This window comes from Lactuca sativa, chromosome 2, assembly GCF_002870075.4.
Source record: "Lactuca sativa cultivar Salinas chromosome 2, Lsat_Salinas_v11, whole genome shotgun sequence".
NCBI lineage: Eukaryota > Viridiplantae > Streptophyta > Magnoliopsida > Asterales > Asteraceae > Lactuca > Lactuca sativa.
The window spans coordinates 68,122,891-68,145,061 of record NC_056624.2 but is presented as its reverse complement, the minus strand read 5'-3'; the positions used below and the strand labels follow the sequence as shown (position 1 = coordinate 68,145,061).

Below are 22,171 nucleotides of genomic sequence, written 5' to 3'. Positions count from 1 at the left end.
CAATATGATATTAATTAGGTTGTGGTTTCCTTCTTTAATCTTACAACTCCAGCCTTCTGCAATATCACAAATTATAACAATTGCTATAAGTAAAATGTAATATGATCTACAAACGAATAAAAGCAATGAGTGATTTACTATAATTTTACCATTTTTAACAACCAAAAACAATAGCATAAATTTGCATCAATATGAAAAATGGCTACACAGATAGGCAAAAAAAATCCATTTTTGCTGCATACATTGGAAAAAAGATGCAACTTCACTACAAAAATAAGTGTTTTGCCATCATATTAAAATGGTTACAGAAAAAATCATCCCAAATAGGCATGAATGAAAGTCATTTCAATCTTTATAACTGCAAGCTGAAAGTTAAGTTATCTTTATCTTTGCCAACATGATCTTGATCCTATCAAAGTCATTTCACTTCTTCTGGACAATTAACTTTTTTCTGCAAGAACTGCTCACGCACTTGTTCTTAACATCTGCAATTAATCAATATTCAGGTATCTAACAACCCACAAGAACCTATCAATAAAAAAAAAAGGATCAATGAACTAAATTAATCAAAAAAGAGAACATCATAAAAAGCATTCTAGACACAGCTTCTTCGATATAAACATACCCATTTACCACACATTTAACAAGATCAAGTGTCCTTGGAAATGTGTTGAGCAACATAATTTGTTATTTCCCAAACATTTCTCAAGTATCCTCCTGCTAACTTGAACATGGTAAAGATCAATGAACTAAATTAATCTAGCTCTGTGAAATTCAATATGACGGAATTTTGCAATAGCCGGCCTAAAATGAAACATATCTCTTTTTTTGGAAAGAAGGTTCTCCCCTAACAAGGCTGTTCAAGCCTAAAAATGAAACATGGTTAGTACAAATTTGCTCCCTATGAGTCCTAATTTAACCCTTAGCTCAACAAATACAAAATCGAACATAATACTGTAGTTGGGGCTTCTGAAATCACACAAGACAGAGATATGCATGTATATTAAGTAAGAAGGAAATCCAGTAAGCATATTCTAAAAAATCACGTCATTAGAAATATCCTCACTCTAAATCACGAAATCAGATTTGCAGAGATCAGTCACGACATCCAAATGTCAAGTGAAATTGGGAACAGGGAGAAAGGTGTTAAATGATTCTCGACGAAATCTGTAGATGAAAAGGAACGATAGCACTAACACATTTTTTTCGATGTACGGATGCCTTATCTGCATTGATATAGATGTCATTTGATTTCAGTACCCCTTCTTTTAGAGGCAGCTCTCATTTTGCGAGTCTGTGGACTAACCTTCAACAAATCAAAACCAAATTCATAACGAAAATCTAGAACTAGAATATAAAATCACAAATTGGTTGACGGAGGTGAACACATCACCGATGATGAGAAGGAAGCACCGGCGGTAGGGTCGCCTAAATCGCCTGAGAGCTAGGGCTCGGAAGGTTAAGAGGGTGTTTGCATTACTTACTTATTCGACTTAATTTTTAAAATGTTTTTAAATGTTTGTTCTGTTTGGCAAGAAGAAAAATGACATTTTTTAGAAATCTGGAATCGTAGATTTTTTATATTTTTGGTTTATTGGTTTTTATCGCCTAAAAGTTAATACAAACATATTTTAAAAACTGTTTTTGGGAAAAATTATGTCATATTTTTTTTTTTTTTTTTTTTTTTTTTTGAAAATTAACTTTTTACTCTCAAGCACCGTCTAAGTGGAACCAAAGAAGTGGGAGTTGTCCTCATTTTCGAAAAAAAATAGAAAATTTAATTTTAAAATTCAAAAAATACTTTGAGTAAAGGTTTTATAGTTTGATACAGTCTTACATAAAGGGACAATGAATTTAATTTTTGAGTAATTAAGTAGATTTCATAACACACGTTTAATCATCATTTTTAAAAATTAACTTGGACTATTCATTACATTGTTCAAAGTTGCACGCTTCAAACTCGATAGTTTAAATTTATATATTTTATCACTTATCAAACATGAAGGGACTATAATGCCTCTTTTAATTTTATTTTTTTCAGTTATTAAACATTTTTTATTACTTTTAATTATTAAAAATATTTTTCTATATCGTTGAAAATACTTGATCACCACTACCACTAATTTACACCACTGGAAAACCCACTACAACCACTTAAAGCAGATTCGACTAAAAAACCTTACTAGCACCGACTACAAATTCCTAAATTAAAAACTATTGTGGATTCATGCACAACCCTTCTATCCTCCCTACATACTACATATTTGGCTTCACCACCACCCATTGTTTCTGACCATGTATTCATCGAAAAACCAACATATAGAAAAACCCCCTACTCGATATTGTAGTACGTTATCTACCGCCAGAAAACTTGCAACTGAAATCTATTTATGCATTGAGAAAGACCAACATTGTGGTTGAAATCCTATGTTTTTTCCACCCATCACCGAAGATCCGACACCTTTGTATTTTTTTTCTTCAAGGAAGATTCTGGATCTTACCTTTTTTTGGTAGAGATCTAATACCGGTGGAAAAAATCAAGCAAAAATCGATCCATTGTTGATGGTGCAGAAATGGAATGGTGATGGATTAATGATTAAGGCAATTTAGTTTTGTAAGATATATATGGAAAATGAGATAAGTACAAGGTCGTTCCAAATATATTTTGGGTCCAGGACGAGAGAAAACAATAGACCCATAAAAAACACAAATGTCATCAAGCTTTTTATAATAAATCAATAATTAAAAGAAAATTATTTGTATTATCTTTTAAATATAACAATTTCCATAAAAAATTTGGGCCCCTTTAAAAGATGGGTCCTGGACGGTCGTCCCTATCGCCCACCCTCTAGGATGGGCTTGGATAAGTGGCGGTGATGCTGACGACAACAAAGAATGGATCTAAATTAGATGGAGGAGGGCTTTACGATATCGTTGGATCTGCATATAGCATATTAAAGCAACGTTGGTGGCGGTTGGAGAGGTCTAGTGTTGCCGAAAAATGCTTGAAAGAGAAATAGAAGAGAGAATGGTGGCCCGATAAATAGAGAAGAAGAGGGCAGGGTGAGAGTGTTGGAGATAAAGATGGGAAAGGGAAGGGGTGGGTGGGACTAAAAGTGTAATTTACTCTTATTTTTTATAATAAAAAGTTCAATAACTAAAAAATAAATATAAAAGAAATCAAAAAAGAAATAAATAAGGGCAAAATTGTCTTTTTAAGTCCGGGGATGTAAGCGGGTAACTTTTAAACAAACAAGGAACAGTCCGAATTAAATTTTGAAAATAGGAACCAAACGTACCTTTTGAAAATAGGAACCAATCGTTTGTAAGTAATATAAACAAAATTATATCCTAAGAAAATTAATATAAATAAATGAATATAAAAATAAATTTTATAAGAGACCAAACATATAATTTTTAAATATACTAAAGGACCAAAATCATAAATTACAAAATACAATAATTAAACTTTAAAGTTATAAACATAAAAACCATTAGATAAAATTTACTTAAAGGAAAAAATATGAATATTAAAACGTGCTATTTTCATAAATAAATTCTGTATTTCTAAATAAAAAGTTATTTTAAAACTTGTATTATATAATATCAAAATAGTAAGTTGATTAAAATTTAAATATATATGCTTTAGAAATAACAACAGTAAATACTTTTCTCAAACTCAGTGAGTGTGTGTGTGTGTGTGTATATATATATATATATATATATATATATATATATATATATATATATATATATATTATACTTTATAAAACATTTTTAGTCAAATGCTGAATTTTAAGTCGTATAAGCCCTTATGCAATATATACAACAACTTTATGCATCGAATCTCATTTAGTCAAAAGTTGAATCTATACTCTCACTTTTATCTATTAGAAATTTTCACCTAACTCACGTTCATCAAACTAAATCTGTTAAAATGAAGACTTATTCCAATATGTTCCTTGAATTGGTCTCCGCTCTCATCTTCAAATTGAATCGGTCAAAATGAACCATTATTCCTTGTTGATTTCCACAGCTCGATTCTTATTCGGTGAATACGTAAAAAGGGGATTTGAGTTTTAAATACCACGCTTCCCTTTATCCCATCTACCCTCTCTTTCTTTCTCTCTCTCTCTCTCTCTCTCTCTCTCTATATATATATATATATATATATATATATATATATATATATATATATATATATATATATATATTTCACACTCCTTTCCATTTCAAATGTTGAAATTGTTCCTCCTCTCTAGAACGATCCCATTTCTCTTTACCATCTCTGCTTTTTTGTAACCCTAAATAGCTGTCAACCAAGTCAAAGTACATGAAGTTGCCTATCGATATGAAGTTGTAGGTTTTTTGTGAGACTAAATAAAATTGAAGGTAAAATCCAGGTTTGAAAATATAAAGAACTAATTTTGGACTTTATGTGCATATTAAGTCTTTGATATCGATTTTCATCGTCTCCACAACAATTTAGGGGTTTGGGTGTGACTACCTCTGCCAAAGAACATGGATTTAGACTATCATCGCACCACCGCCTTCACGACACACCCAAAGCCCTAACATCCACCTCCTTGCATTGTTCACAACAAAGAAAATAACTAATAAGTACTTGATTTTGTGTTTGCTTACTGATTTTTTGTTCTTTTAATAAAAGAGTCACAACGCCTTCAAGCCTAATTGTCTCACCTTCACCACCTCTCTCTTTCTCTCTTTCTCTCTCTCTCTCTCTCTCTCTCTTTCTCTCTCTCTCTCTCTCACATTACTCCGTGTCACTGTGTTTAGGTGTTCCTCATGAAGGACGATATTAGAGAGACAATATAGAGAGCTTTGTCGTTTTTTTCAAGAAGGAATAAAGGATGATCAACCTCTCTCTCTCTCTCTCTCTCTCCCTCTATCTCTCTCTCATTACTCCATGCCAGTGTGTTTAGGTGTTCCTCATGAAGGACGATATTAGAGAGACAATATAGAGAGCTTTGTCATTTTTTTCAAGAAGGAATAAAGGATGATCAACGTTTGTGGAGCTCAGGAAGGATGGAATTGAGTAAGATCTACTTCTATGTGTCTATTTTGTGTTATTATTCCAATTTTTGGTATAATCATCGTCTTTTGCTGGTTCACAGGTTTAAACTCCACATGATTCTTTTCTAGAAGTAAGACAAGGTTTATTTTTCACATTACTGGTGGGAGCTTTTCTTTATTAATACTATTTTCTTGGATATATTTGCATATGAAAAGAGAAAAACAAATATGCTTAATATTTTAATTATGTATAGGAAGTCTTTGTATGTGCCTAAAGTAGAAAGTGTGTGACTATATATGTGTTAAGTGCGTGCACGTGAATGTTCATATGTGATTGTGTGTGTATGTGATTCTGTGATTTGTATTTTGTTATATGTTCGATTGTCTGTGTTGTTATAGTTTCTATTTATGGTTCCAGGTTATCTCAACATCCAAAACAAGAGGATATCTTACTACAACTAAATTTTACTCTAGGCAGGGCAGGTATTTTCATATGAGTGTGTTTTTTATATTTTGTAGATTTGTGTATTTGTATTTTATATATTCCTATCAATCTGTGGGTGTGGGTATGTAAGTGATTTTAAATTTGTTTTTGTACATATAAATCTATATATGTGTGTATTTCTTTGATCTTTTTAGAGATGCAGATATCTAATGGGTTACATTTCATGTTTTCAAATCTGGACCAATGAATGATGGTTAAAGACAAATTGATCTTTATGTTGTAAAAACAAAGTCAATGGAAACAAACCGCTATGCCTTTGAGATCAAACATGTTATTTTTCTATTATATTTTTTTTATTGAAATATTAAAAAGTTATGATATTTTATAATCATATAGAAAGTAAAACCATGCATATTGGAGCTATGTTATCAAAAGGGAAAAGATGTTTTACATGTTTTGTTGTTGTTATTGTTGGAATAGTGTTTAAGGCTGTAACTATATTTGACAAGTATTTGACCCGGTTGAACATGGTTCTTTTGGGTTGCCTTCACCATAGCAACTTGACAAGATGATTTATAATGAGAGAAGAAATATTGTACTATGAGAATAATACAAGGAATAATAATATTTTCATTTGATTAATATAAGTCATAAATTAATTAGGAATTAATTTGGTGACTTAAAGAGGTTCATTGAATAAAGGGGCATAAACTGTCAAATGTGTGATAGTTGTATTTTGGGCTATGAATCTTTATGGATGTGAGGGTGGACGATTTTAGGGTTTGGAGAAACCTAGAAATCGTCCAAGGCCTAGTCTATAGGGATTATTGGATTGCTTAGGGCCGAAGTTATTCAATTACGGTTTAAGGTGTAACCCTAGTAGCTCATAGTATATATAGACCCATTGGGTGGAGGAAATCGACACTCATGCAATACAAGAAACCCTAGGGCCGATTTTCTCACCCTCCCCTCTCTCTATTATCATCCTCTTGCTAGTTGGTGTTTGTAAGCTATTAGAGGAGTGACAATTGTGACTCTAAGCTCCAAAGACAAGAAGATTCAAGCAAGCAACTCAAGATATTCCTTTAGATCTGATTTCATATGTTATGATTTGAATATGTATACTAGATCTATCAATAAAAGTAATGGATACATTGCATGTTCAATTAGAGAAACCTAGATCCAAGCATTAGGGTTTGCGTGTGCACATAGGAAAGTTCTTATGGCTTAAACCCATCAGTGGTATCAGAGCCTGGTTGGTTTCTGTTGAATTGATGCATTGGTTGATTGCTTGTTGATTGCAAAATTCGATTTTTGTACATCTGCCTGATGAACTCGGCGAGTTCCATAGTGGACTCAGCGAGTACGCCTCAACTCGATGAGTCCATTGTGGTACTCGGTCAGTTCGAGCTTCAGATAGAGCTAGTTTCGGGATTTCTTGCTGTTTTTCTTATGGAAACTTGCCTTAATCTTTATGGGTCAGTAAAATTCGAATTTTAACATATATGTGAGTATATTCTTGACCTAAAAAAAGATTTTTACCAATTAGTTGAATAATGATTTCCTTATATGATATTAATTGATTACTTTTATTAAATTGGTGAATTGTTTTGCAAGAAACATTTAAATAAATCAAATATGTATAATTATGAGATTAAATGGTTAATTTAAATTATTTGTTATTTGATCCCTTATGTTTTGAAAAGTTTAAAACTAATCCTCAAGTTTTGAAATTTGGTTTTGTGATTAAAAGTTTAATTTGGACAACTTAAATTTCAAACCCTAGAATTTTACAAAGTTTAAAATTCAACCCTATTCTAATATAATATTACAAGAATAATATATATATATATATATATATATATATATATATATATATATATGTATGTATGTATAATTAAAATGCTAGTCTTACCGTTAGTAGGCCTCATTCACGAAGCCGGTCTATAAGGTGGGTATAAGGTTGCTGCCTATAAAATGGCGCTTAATGGGTGTACACTCACACCCACCGCTTGCTTGACCGGTGGAGGGTCGTTAGCCGAAAGGGTAGGATGGGGAAACCCTATCTCCTCATTAAAAGTATAATGTTAAAATACAAAGTAACTACATGTTTTTCAAATTCCCAATCCTAGTTACTTTAGGAAAAGTGAATTGATGCAAACCCATGAAATTACACTTTGCACCCTTGCTAAGAAGTTAGTGGAGCGTGTGTGGTTTACCGGCACACTAATTGGTTCTAAGCAAAGGTGGCAAAAGGTGATTCATTGTTTATCATAGTTCGGTGGAGCGTGTGTGGTTTACTGGCACATCAATATGTGATAGTAACAATGAAGGCACCGTCTAGATTTGCATGGTTATTCACACCCACTTTGTGTTTCTCGGCATCCCAGTCACAAACGAGAGGGGCATATCGAGATTTAAACATGCCATTGAAAAGTTCAATGAATCTCATCAATATCTAGGAATTCTAAATGCATTTAAAACTGAAGGTTATGTTTTCATGATGGAGAATTAGTGAATCGTCATTCACTTACCTTCAAATTGTTTGCACGTTGGATTACGACATCCCTTTTCTAATGTGTAAATAATGTTGTTGGATCCTAGCCCAAATTTTTCATATTGGGTGATAATTAGGGATTCAATTCTAATCAAACTTTGTCCTTTTCTTTTTGTAGATGTCGAACGCAAACAATGCTGCTGCTAGCTCATTCACGTTAATGAGCCTTTGCCAAAAAGTGACTTTCGATGGAACGAAATTTAGCGAATGGATAAGATACATTCGCACGATTGCTCGCTACGAGGACAAGGAGTATTTCCTTGACGAGAAGCTTGAAAAAGTCAATCCAGAAATCGATACTCCGGCTGAAATGACTGTCTTTGAGACTCTTGAGCGTGATGCAATGAAAGTTCATTGCATCATGATATCCACAATGAATGTCGAATTCCAAAAGTCCTATGAGGACATGTATCCGTACAAGATGCATCAAGACTTATTGGAGAGATACCATAAAAACGCGAGCAAGAACGTTACAAGATCTTCACTAACATGATCACTATTAAAATGGGAAATGGGGAATCTCTAACCGTACACTTGAAAAAGATGCAAAGGTATGTTGATCGTCTTCGAAAGTTGAATGTCGACTTTGGGGAATACTTGGCTATCGACATGGTCCTTCACTCCTTTCCTCCGTGTTACAACCAATTTAGGATGACCTACCACATGAACAAGGAAGAGGTCACACTAAGCAAGCTCCAAGGGCTCCTAAGGGTTGCTGAGAGCAACCTTAAGGACAAGTCTGTTGCACAAACTCCCAATCCACTTGCTGCTCCTGTTTTGGCTGTAGGGCAGGGAAGGGGCAAAAAGAGGAAGGCTCTGTCAAAGATCCACCACAAGGGAAAATCCCGAGATGGTTCCTCTTCTAGTGGGACCAAGATTGATCCTACTAAACCCAACCCTAACCCGAAGGAGGCAGAGTGCCACCATTGCCACAAAATAGGGCATTGGAAGAGAAGTTGCCCAGAATATCTGCAAGCCATCAAGGATGGAAAGATCAAGCCATCATTCGTAGGTATTTACACAATTAAATCTAATGATTCATCTCATGCTATTTCTTGGGTTCTTGATACCGGGTGTGGTTACCACATTTGTTCTGAATTGCAGGGACTAAAAAGAAATAGGGATGTGGAGCATGGAAGAATAAATCTAATCATGGGAAACAAAAGATCGTCGCCTGTCACCAAGATTGGAGTGTATTCTTTAGTGCTTAGTAATGGATTAAGGTTAGATTTGAATAATTGTTGCTACTCGCTAGATATGGCAAGAAACATCATTTCATTTCATGGTTTGTTTAGATAAGGATTTAGATATTCATTTAATAATGAGAATGGTTCGATTTATGCTTATCTAAATGGTGTTTTATATTTTGAAGTAATGCCTTGTAATGGAATTTATGAGACTATTATGATTATAGATAACCTAGGAAATGATGTTTTATGCATGGATTCTTCCAATAGTATGGATAAAGCATGTTTGTGGCATTGTCATCTTCGACATGTCAACAAGAAGCTCATAGCCCAACTCCAAAATGATGGAGTGTTGGAGTCATTCGACCTTAGGGAAGATGACACGTGTGAGTCTTGTTTGCTTGGAAAGATGACCAAGTCACCCTTCATTGGTACTTGTGAAAGGGGTGAGGGTTTATTGGATCTCATACATACCGATGTATGTGGACCCTTTAGATCCACCACAAAGGATGCGAACCGCTTCTATGTGACTTTCATTGATTATTATAGTAGATATGGGTATATTTACTTAATCAAGCACAAGTCAGAAACGTTTCAAAAGTTCAAAGAATTCAGACGTGAAGTGGAGAATCAATTGGGCAGGAAAATCAAGATGCTTCGATCAGATCGAGGAGGAGAGTACCTAAGTCTTGAATTCCACAACTATCTCAAAGAATGCGTAATAGTTTCGCAATTAACGCCACCTAGGACACCGGAGTTGAATGGTGTGGCAGAAAGGCGAAATCGAACCTTGTTAGACATGGTTCGTTCTATGATGAGTCGTGCTTCACTACTTATCTCATTCTGGGGGTATGCCTTAGAGACTTCCGCCCATATCCTTAACCGAGTCCCTACTAAGAAGGTTGCCAAAACACCTCACGAGATGTGGACAGGGAAAGCTCCCTCGTTGGCACATATCAAGGTTTGGGGTTGCGAGGCTTTTGTAAGACGAGATACTCACGACAAGCTTGAACCTCGTAGTGAGCAATGTATTTTCATCAGCTACCCACAGAAATCCTTTGGATATCTCTTCTATAGACCGAATGACAATGTTGTCTTCGTTGCAAGGAGAGAGGTTTTCCGATAGCGAGAACTCATAAACTAAGGAGACAGTGGGAGGCAGATTAAACTTGAAGAGATTCAAGAATCGAGTGATGAAGGAACCTCTACCGCTGGCACTCAACCCGAGGAGGAAACTCTGGTTGAACCAATTGACGAGTCCTTACCTCTTAGACGTTCCGAAAGAGTTAGAGTTCAACCCGAGTTTTATGGTTTTCATATTACTACTGAAGGGGACACGTATATTAGTGATGGTACACTAATAAATTTAGATGAACCTAATAGCTATAAGGAAGCCATGGCGGGCCCAAGGTCTGCAAAATGGAAAGAGGCAATGAACAACGAGATTCAATCCATGTATGACAACCAAGTTTGGAATTTGGTTGATAATGTACTCGGACGTAAGACCGTTGGGTGCAAATGGATCTTCAAGAAGAAGACCGACGTGGATGGAAATGTACACACATATAAAGCGTGATTGGTTGCGAAGGGCTTTTCTCAAACTCCCGGAGTTGACTATGATGAGACCTTCTCACCAGTTGTAAAGATAAAGTCTATTAGGGTGATGCTAGATATTACCACATTTCATGATTATGAGATATGGCAAATGGATGGCAAGATCGCTTTTTTTAATGGGAAGTTGGCTGAGGATGTTTACATGGCTCAGCCGGAAGGTGTTGTTAATCCGAAGCATCCAAATAGAGTGTGCAATCTTGAGAAGTCCATTTATGGGCTTAAGCAAGCATCTTGCAGATGGAATCTTTGCTTTGATGAGAAAGTCAAAGAGTTTGGATTTGTACGAAGCAAAGATGAATCATGTGTATAAGTCAAAGCCAGTGGGAGTTTAGTTAGCTTCCTCGTTTTGTATGTCGATGACATACTACTCATAGGAAACGACATCCCGACACTACAGGAGGTTAAGTCCTGGATTGGGAAGTGCTTCGCTATGAAGGACCTTGGAGAGGATTCCTATATCTTTGGAATAAGGATAATGAGAGAATGAAGTAAGAGACTAATAGGACTTAGTCAGAACACTTACTTAGATAAAGTACTGAAACATTTTAGTATGGAAAATTCGAAGAAGGGAGAATTACCTATACAAAGTAATGCCAAGTTGAGTAAGACTCAAAGTCCGAGTACCGAAGCCGAGATAGCAGAGATGAGCCGAGTACATTACGCCTGCGCAGTTGTCTCAATCATGTATGCTATGACTTGTACTCGCCCTGATGTAGCCTTTGCTTTGAGCATGGTTAGTAGATATCAAGGGAACCCTGGCAGAGCCCATTGGATTGTGGTTAAGAATATCCTTAAGTACCTTCAGAGGACCAAGGAATGGTTTTTAGTCCTCGGAGGGAGTGATGACTTAAAGGTGCGAGGGTATAGTGACGCCAGCTTCCAGACCGACAGGGATAACTACCGTTCGTAGTCGGGCTGGGTCTTTACCCTGAATGGAGGAGCAGTAACTTGGAAAAGTTCCAAGCAGGAAACCGTAGCTGATTCAACGTGCGAATCAGAGTACATTGTAACAAGAGTAGCATCGAAGGAGACAATATGGTTGAAGAACTTCATTGGTGATCTTGGAGTTGTACCTGCCAAAAAGGAGCCTGTGGAAATTTTTTGTGATAATGAAGGAGCGGTTGCCTTGACCAAGGAACCGAGGGATCATGGTAGATCTTCCCATATCAACAGAAAATATCACTTTATTAGACATCGAGTAGAAGAAGGAAATCTCGTGGTTAAGAGGATATCATCAGAAGATTACCCAGCAGATCCGCTTACGAAGGGACTGAGTAAGGTTAAGCACTTGCAGCATGCTAGGAGTATTGGGCTGAAGGATGATATTAGTTTAGATTAGATAGTTTTAGAAACTTGTAATAGACAAATGTAATTGACATTTGATGATTAAATAAAGGAATATTATTTATAAGTAAAGTTACTGTCTTATGTTAATTGTTTAACTATTGTTTCACTTTGCATGTTTTGACTTCCTGAATAATTGAGTTATTAAGAATAATTGAATTATTCGAATGGTCCACAATCGTTCATATGTTGGAAGTAGATATGAAAGAAGATTGTCATGAATTGGTATGTAGATTGTCTAAATTGTATTAGAAATAGCAAAGGTTTTCTGCAACGTTCATGAGTGCTTATGAACTGGTTTTGAGCATTGCAACAAACCCGCGTTTGCTGGAATCACTTTAAGATATAAGTGATCGCAAGATGATAATATCATATGGTCTTAAAACCTAGATATATGGTTTGTTATTTGTTAATTGGTTGTACATTGATTATGCAAAACCGCATCAGTAAATTGATGTTATAAAACGCATTGTTGTGTATGATTGATTGGCGAATAAGTAAATGCATATTAGTCGAAGTTTATCTGTTACTTTTATCCTAAGAAGGTAAAAGTAATATCTCGGCCGCTCGATGATTTGATTTGACTTATGTGCCGAGCCCGGTCAGAACTAAATTGATGTGTTCGATTAAGTTCTATGTCGAATAAATCTGAGATCGAGAAACAAAACGCTGGACTATCATTGTGTCCGCATGATATCTGAACAGAGGACTGTACGATCCCTTATCTAAAGGACATGACTGATAAGATAAGATTTTGACAGCGTCTTTGAGAGCCACGATTGCTAATCGGATTATGCTTATGTATATAGTTACTGATCTTATCCAAGTGGGAAACTGTTGGAATAGTGTCTAAGGCTGTAACTATATTTGGCAAGTATTTGACCCGGTTGAACATGGTCCTTTTGGGTTACCTTCACCATAGCAACTTAACAGGATGATTTATAATGAAAGAAGAAATATTGTATAATGCGAATAATACAAGGAATAATAATATTGTCATTTGATTATTATAAGTCATAAATTAATTAGGAATTAATTTGGTGACTTGAAGAGGTTAATTGAATAAAGGGGCATAAACTGTCAAATGTGTGATAGTTGTATTTTCGGCTATGAATCTTTATGGATGTGAGGGTGGACGATTTTAGGGCTTGGAGAAACCTAGAAATTGTCCAAGGCCTAGTCTATAGGGATTATTGGATTGCTTAGGGCCTAAGTTATTCAATTAGGGTTTAAAGTGTAACCCTAGTAGCTCATAGTATATATAGACCTATTGGTGTCACACCCCAAAACCGATAACGACGGAATACGTTTCGGGGTGGATGACGTAGTGTACAGTATCATCACAATTTTATAATAGTAAAAGCAAGGAATATACAACCACTTCATTTACATAGTAAGTGTATTTACAAGTGTGTTTTGTAAAGTTTGACAAACACCAAAAGTAAACAAAAATAAGAGATGGGTCTTGCATCCTCCATCTTCTCCAAAAATGCTGTGGCTGTACCTGTCTATCTTTGACCTGAAGATACAAGTTATTTTGAAAAGAATATCAGCATAAAGCTTGTGAGTTCATAAGAGTTTTAGTGTGAGTACTTGTATAAAAAGCATTAGAGTCATTAGTATGAAAAACTGAAGTTTGAAATCATAAATAGTGGTAAAACCTAGAAAATCCCATATTTTCTAGAACTGTATAGTAAATGAAAATCTTTAAGAAATAGGTTGTTTCTATCTTTGAATGCCGTTTATCATAGAAGTGTAATAGTAACTCACCATTAAGTAATGTAATATAGTGAGTTATTCTTGGAGTATATAATAGTGGTGCAGCATCCTTTAGTATTAGATACTTATTTACTTCGGGATATTACTTCATCTTTCTTTTAGTATTTTATTGCGGTTATAGTGTCTTTCTTGTATGTTCCTAATAGTGTGAGTAATAGCGGACCCCCATGACTTTCCCAGTCATGCATAGTGTAGTGGAGTAAAAGCATCCTTGGGCCTGAGCGGCTCGGACTGAAGTTATCAGTCGGGATGTAATAGCGTCTGCCCCATATAGATCTATACATATAGTGTCGTTTTCCTATCGGAAAACTTCGGGCATAGTGTATAGCGTATAGAGTATCCCGTAGTGGATTAGTGAATTATCTCATGATTAGTGCATTCTCTTGTATTATAGTGTAGTAATCTTTCGTATAACTTGTATTGTATTCTCTTATTAGTGTATTGCTTCATAATAGAGAGAATTATAGTAGTGTAGACTAATAGTGGAAACAAGGGATAGAGTCCTTAACTATACCTATTATAGTTAATTTAGTGTGTGTGGTTCTAATCAAGTTAGTGATTCAGGTAATTAATGAAATGAGAAGTACTCATAATCCGTACTAATATACAAGATATATAATTAAGAAATCAATGACAGTCAGATGGATAACCACTACCCTAAGCCCACAATCAAACAAGAAACAGGAAATAAGGAGAGCTATCAGTCCTAAGTCCTTCAAGTCTTACTTATATAAGTATATTAGTATGATTACATTCTTATAAAGAGTTTTATTAGACAAAAGTATTGTACGAAAGGAACATTTAAAACTTGTTTGTTAATTCAAGATAGTTTTGAAAACAATTGATTTATTTAAAAAGCATAGTGATAAATCACATGTGATTTGAACTACAGGTTGTGAATCACATGTGATTAACTCTGAATTCTGAAAAATAGTCTTGTATAACTTTTCATAAACATGTATATTCAACTTGTATCGCCCCCCTAAAACATATAAAACATTTGAAAGGTTCATTTAAGGGGTATGAACTCACCTGAAATCGCGGAAATCGGGTGAATCGGGTAAATCGGGTAAAAGTGTCGATTGAGCGTTTGGTACCCAATAACCACTTGAGCACCTCCTAGGACCCTAATGTCATATGAAATATGTATTTTACAAGAAGTTAATCATCTTATGCTTTTCATTATAGTATTTGGACATTCTAGCATCGTTTTCCGGGTTTTAAGGCGTAGAAGGGGTTCCCGGGAGTGGTACAAAGTCATGAATGATTTACGGGAGGGTTCACGAGCTCACTCCTTTGGAGTTTATGGCCCAAAAGCCATCCTTTAGGAGTTTACAGCCGTAAACCCCTTAGGCTTGGCCGTAAACTCTTGTGGCGCTCCAAAGTGTGTGTTTAAGGTCTTATTTCACTTCCTTAATTTAGTGGTATGTGTCTTGGACTATTATAAGGGATAAAACATCATAATTTGTGACATTTTTGGGGAGTTTACGGCCAAGACTTGTTCTTGGGCCGTAAACTCAAGTAAACCCTTCAAGATGTATGTTTTAATGGTACAACAAAGTCTCATACACCTTAGATAAATCCTAGAAGGCCCTATAGTGAGTTTGGGACAATTTGGCATACATTTTTGGGGAGTATATGGCCCAAGAACATCCTTGGCCGTAAACTCTTCATTTTGTGCTCAAATGTGAAGTTTAATGGTACAACACACTTCCAAAGGCCTTAGCTAAAATCCTTACATGCATTTGAGGGGTTTTGGGACTTATTTAACACAAAAATATGGGTGTTTACGGCCCAAGCTTAGCCTTGGACGTAAACTCCTCTTTTTGCTTTCAAATGATGTTGTTTGATGCATTTAAGCCTTCCTTGTTGTCAAGTCTAAATTGCCAAACACCCTAGATGAGTTTTTGGGACATTAAACAAGTGTTTTTGGGGTGTTTGAGGTGTTTACGGCCTAAGCATATGCTTGGGCCGTAAACTCCTTTTTACATGTCAAATCCTTGTGTTTTAGTGTCCAAAGTCCCCTAGGTTTATGCCTTAACTAGTCCGTAAGCTTAAAGGAAGGAAAAACAAAGCTTTTGGCATGATTTTGGGGGTTTACGGCCTATGAAGCTTCTTAGGCCGTAAACTCCTTTTTGGTCCTTGATTCTCATGATTTTGGACTCTAAAAGCAGTAAAGTATGTTTAGATTAAGTTAGGGGATGAATCCTTACGTTTGGAAGTCGGAAATTCGCGGATTTGGAGTCGATTTCGGGTCTAGAGAGAGAAAGTAGTGAGAGAGAGGTGAAAGTGTGGTAAAAGAGTTCAATTGTAGTGTTCAAGCGTTTTTATATGTCTCGGGTATTGTACCCGATACACGGCTACCCGATGCTAAAGTTTAACGGGGTTAAAACTTTTTACCCGGGTGAAGTGGTTGAAATAGTAATACAACTCTATTAGGTTAAACTAGGTTAACACGTACGAATTATATTACTTATAATGATATTAGAACATGCATATAATTAGATATTCGGATATTGACGTTTCCAAATATTACATAAAATAACGTATGTTGGCGCATTCCGTTAGTGAAAATGGGATTTGTAATGGGAATAGATTTGGGGTTGTCACATCATCCCCCCGTTAGGGGAATTTCGTCCCGAAATTTAGAATACAACAGACACGTTACTACAATATTACTAAGTAAAGAGATGGGGATATTTGAGTTTCATTTGATCCTCACGCTCCCAAGTGAATTCCGGTCCTCGCTTGGCGTTCCACCGAACCTTCACAATTGGGATACAGCTTTGCTTCGTTCGTTTTACTTCTCGATCCATAATCTCAACGGGCTCTTCCACGAAGTTGAGGCTCTCATTGACCTCAATCTCGTCAAGGGGAATCACGAGTGTCTCTTCTGACAGGCATTTCTTCAAGTTAGAGACGTGAAAGGTAGGGTGTATGTTGTTTAGTTCGTGAGGTAGGTTGAGTTTATAAGCTACGGGGCCGATTCTAGCGAGAATCTCAAAAGGCCCTATGTACCTTGGGTTCAACTTTCCACGCTTTCCAAAGCGTATCGTGCCCTTCCAGGGTGAGACCTTCAACAGGACTCGATCTCCCACCTGGAATTCCAAGGGTTTTCTTCGTTTGTCGGCGTAGCTTTTCTGTCGATCCCTAGCGGCTTTTAGTCGTTCGCGTATCTGTACAATCTTCTAGGTCGTTTCTCGAATGATCTCCGGACCAGTGAGAGAGCTATCAGGAACTCTTCCTTTAGCTAGTTGAGTGTCACCCACCTCAGCCCAGCACAGAGGGGATCTACACTTGCGGCCATAGAGGGCTTCGAATGGGGCAGCCTTGAGGCTCGTATGATAACTATTATTATAAGAAAATTCCACAAGAGGTAAGTGTGTGTCCCATGACTTACCGAAGTCAATTACACAAGCTCGGAGCATATCCTCTAAGGTTTGAATCGTCCTCTCACTCTGTCCGTCGGTCTGCGGATGGTAGGCTGTACTCATGTCCAGCCTCGTCCCTAGTGCTTCTTGCAATGATTGCCAGAACCTAGAGGTGAATCTACTATCTCTGTCCGAGATAATAGATATAGGGACGCCATGTAGTCATACTATTTCTTTAACGTATGTTCTAGTGAGTTTCTCCATCTTGTCCGTTTCCTTGATGGGTAGGAAATGTGCGGACTTAGTCAACCTATCGACAATGACCCAAATAGTATCTAATCCACCCGTTGTCTTGGGAAGTTTGGTTATAAAGTCCATTGTGATACGCTCCCACTTCCATTCTGGTATTTCAGGTTGTTGAGGAGTCCTGAAGGCTTTTGATATTCGACCTTGACCTTCGCGCAAGTAAGGCACTTACTCACAAAAGTGGCGATCTCCGCTTTCATGTTTGGCCACCAGTATAGCTTTTTGAGATCCAGATACATCTTATCTGAACCTGGGTGGATGGAGTAGCGAGTGTTATGCGCTTCCCTCATAACCAAATCTCTAAGACCTCCATGGCGTGGCGTCCAGATTTGGTCCATGACGTAGTAGGCTCCGTCACCCTTAACCTCCAGATTTTTATCCATTCCACGCAGAGATTCTCCCAACACGTTCTCGGCCTTTAAGGCTTCCAGCTGAGCCTTTTTGATCTGTGTGGAGAGGTGCAAATGGATAGTCATCGTCAACGATTTGGTCCTTCGACCAGCATACTCCTTCCTGCTCAGTGCATCTGCTACTACATTGGCTTTTCCCGGGTGATATCTAATTTCACAGTCGTAATCGTTAAGTAGCTCGACCCATCGACGCTGCCTCATGTTGAGTTCTTTTTGGTTCATTATGTGTTGAAGGCTTTTATGATCAGTGTACACCACACTCTTCGTCCCATATAAGTAGTGTCTCCAGATTTTTAGTGCAAAGACAACCGCTCCTAACTCGAGGTCGTGCGTGGTGTAGTTCGCCTCATGGGTCTTTAGCTGTCTCGAGGCATATGCGATAACCTTACCCCGTTGCATCAAGACATAACCGAGCCCCTGATTGGATGCATCACAGTATACAACAAAATCTTCTATCCCTTCGGGAAGGGATAATACTGGTGCGGTGCATAGGGCTCACTTCAGGGTTTGGAATGCCTTCTCCTGTCTTTCTTCCCAGTCGAACTGTACTCCTTTCTGTGTCAGCATAGTGAGAGGCTTCGCAATCCGAGAAAAGTTTTGAATGAATCTACGGTAGTAGCCAGCGAGGCCTAGAAATTGACGAATCTCCGTAGGCGTCTTCGGTGCTGACTAGTTCTCAATTGCCTTAATCTTGGAGGGATCCACATGAATTCCTTCTTCACTAACCACGTGACCTAAGAATTCAACTCTTCGGATCCAGAACTCACACTTAGAGAACTTTGCATATAACTTTTCGGATCGCAACGTTTCCAAGACTCGTCATAAGTGATCCTTGTGTTCTTCCTCGTTCCGAGAGTAAACGAGGATATCGTCAATGAAGACGATGACGAACTGATCCAGGTATGGACGACACACTCTATTCATCAAATCCATGAATGCGGGGGCATTGGTCAGTCCAAAGGGCATCACTACGAACTCAAAGTGTCCGTAGCGGGTTCGGAAAGCTGTCTTCGGAACATCTTCCTCAAGTACTCGTAACTGATGATACCCAGATCTAAGGTCAATCTTGGAGAAGTAACTTGCTCCTTGTAGTTGATCAAACAGATCGTCGATACGAGGGAGGGGGTAGCGATTTTTAACCGTGAGTTTATTGAGTTCTCTATAATTGATGCACATCCGAAACGATCCGTCTTTCTTTTTCACGAACAAGACCGGAGCTCCCCAAGGTGAGAAACTCGGTCTTATAAAGCCCTTGCTGAGCAGTTCGTTGATTTGGCCAGATAATTCTTGCATTTCGGCGGGCGCTAAACGGTAGGGCGACTTAGCTACAGGGGTAGCTCCTGGAATTAGGTCGATTCTGAACTCAACCTGACGTTTGGGAGGTAGGCCGGGAAGATCCTCCGGAAAGACATCAGGGAAATCGCATACTACGGGAATGTCTTTTGGATCTTTCAATTTCTGGTTAGTGTCGACGACATGGGCAAGAAAGACGCGATACTCCTTGCGTAAGTATTTTTGAGCCTGAACACTAGAGATGATACGAAGGCTCGTACTCGGCTTATCTCCATATATCAAGAGGGTTTCGTGATTTGGAAGGTTCAGACGAATGGCTTTGTCGGAACATAGGATATCGGCGCAATGGAGACTCAACCAATCCATACCAACAATGACATCGAAACTTTTGATTGAGAATGGCATAAGATCGATTGGGAATGAGTGATCGTCTAACATGAGAGTGCACCCTATGTAGATTTCGCTAGAGCTCTCTGTTTTCCCATTAGCCATTTCTACGACGAATGTTTCTTTTAGTGGTTGAGGGGTTTGTTTAAGTAAGTGTTTAAAGTTATGATTTACGAAGCTTCTTTCTGCACTACTATCAAATAAGACACAGGCATAGGAGTTGTTGAGAAGCAACGTACCCGTGACTACCGTGGGATCTGCTACCGCTTCATTGTGACTGATGGCGAGTAGCCTTCCAGTTCCTCCAGCATTTGTGGTCTTTGGACAGTTCCTCTTAAAATGACCCGCCTCTCCACAGCCATAACAAGTTGGGGTCACTCCCGTACCAGGAACCCGCGTGATAGGTTTGGGAGGGGCCTTACAAAATCGGACAGTATGGCCCTTTCGATCGTAGTTGGAACACTGCAGTTCACGGCAGGGGCCGTTGTGGTGGAAAGGGCACTTAGGACACTTGGGCAAGTTTCCACTGTAAGCTTTTGGCAGGGCTGGAGCAGCTGGAGTAGTCGGGGTGGTGGCAGCATGGACCGCCACAATTTTTTGGTCCTTTGAGGAGGTTTGAGTTTTCTTGCCCTTCATCTTATCCCATCGCTTCCTCTTTCTGTCAGATGAAGCGGGCGGTGCAGTAGTTGTTGTGGTTGCTGTCGCTGGAGTGGAGGAGATTTCGTGGTTGATCAGACTCTAGGCCAATTCCTTGGCGCTATCAAAAGTTGTAGGGCGTGAAGCTAGAACATTTCCTCGATACGGGGGCACTAAACCCCAGATGTACCGTTCAATCTTCTTGTTCTCCGAAGGGATCATATTGGGGCACATAGCTGCCAAGTCGCAAAACCTGGCCGTATAAGCCATTATATCGGCCCCTTCATCTTGAGGTTCCAGAGTTCTTCCTAAAGTTTCTGAATTTCGCCCCTAGGGCAGTACTCTCCTCTCATGAGGTCCTTCAGAGTGTCCCAACCCATAGCATTGGCTGTGACCAAGGAAAGTGAACTAACATGGCCGTTCCACCATGTCAAGGCCCTGTTAATAAGGGTAGCAGTAGCGAACTTGATTTTGCTCTCCTCGGGACAAGAGCACATCTCAAACACCGCTTCGGTTCTTTCGAACCATCGGGATAATGCCAGAATTCCTCCAGTACCGTCGAAGAAGGTAGGTTTACAGTTCATGAAATCCTTATAAGTACATCCCTGCACTCGATGATGGACTTCACCGAACCTGGAGTTACCACCGCTCGCATCCCCAGAATTCATTTGGGCCATGGCTACTGTCACGGCCGCAGTCACCGCTGTTTGGAATAGCACCGGATCAATCTGTGGAGGAGGGGGTGGTGGAGTAGGGGTTTGAGTTGCAGGCCTTCCTCTGGCGGGATGCTTTCGTGGAGGCATCCTTTACTGGAAGAATTTTAGAAATGATAGCAATAGTAAGAGCCTATTGCGAATATAAATAGAGTGTTTCGTGGACTAAATCAACATAATCCAAGATCAAGATGAGAGTTATAGCAATAGAGAAATTAACTGCCAATATATTGGTATTCATGATGCAACACAAGTTCATGAAAATTTGACCTAGTAATAGGTCTTACATCATACTCTAGAGAAAGGGTTTGGCAGTTTAGAGGTTTGACTAGAGTACTTTCAAGTTAGGAATGTTTACAGGTAATAGATCTACGGAACATAGAGTGAATAGGTTAATCCATTAAACAAAAGATTGAGGTAACTAGACGTCCTCTACTGGCGACGGTTACTTGTCGGGTGAATCCTCAGTTCTGCTATCTGACGCATAACTTCTTGAAGGCGTCGATCATGAGTCCTTTGGCGTACACGGAGTTCTCCAACTTCGGCTCGGGATGCAGCCAACTGGTGCTGCAGAGCCTCGTTAGTCCTCCTAGTCCTGTCCATGGCTTCTTCGAGTTGGCGGATGCGAACTGTGTTGAGATTTGAGTTGGCATCCACTTCTACAACTCGACCTATTGCAGCTTGACCTTGCTCGACATTCCTGGCAATCCTTCGGATCATGATGGGCAGAACCTGATCCGCTGATCCTCCTTCGTTTATGTTGTAGAAACTTCGGTCTCCATTGTAAGGCATGGGCTGACCCTGCTCTTCACTCCATCTGTGCAAGGATATGGCCCACATAGGAGTGGGGCCCTGAAATGTCGGACGGGGGTTGGGGTTCGGAACTCCAGGGGGTAGGTTATTAACTTCTGGCTCGGAGTCGGAGTTATCCGGAAAGCCTTCTGCTCGGTGGTCATCCAAGGGGATTGGGTGATCATCGTCCGACTCTTCACTGAGCCATCCCCCATTACCCTGGTTTGGGTAGTACGGGTCGCCTGGAGGGTGAAAGCCAGCCATGGTATCTATGCGAGAAAAGGGGAAAAGAAAGTTAATAGG

At 38.4% G+C, this 22,171-nt stretch overlaps 1 long non-coding RNA gene across 1 annotated transcript; it reads right to left on the bottom strand.

Moving 5' to 3' along the window:
• Window positions 1–117: 117 nt before the first annotated feature.
• LOC111875941 (uncharacterized) lies at window positions 118–1,536 on the bottom strand. The gene is made up of 2 exons (XR_008230181.1): window positions 626–1,536; window positions 118–528 (listed from the first exon to the last, which is right to left on the bottom strand). It is a non-coding gene; the product is annotated as an uncharacterized LOC111875941 (long non-coding RNA).
• Window positions 1,537–22,171: the final 20,635 nt, after the last annotated feature.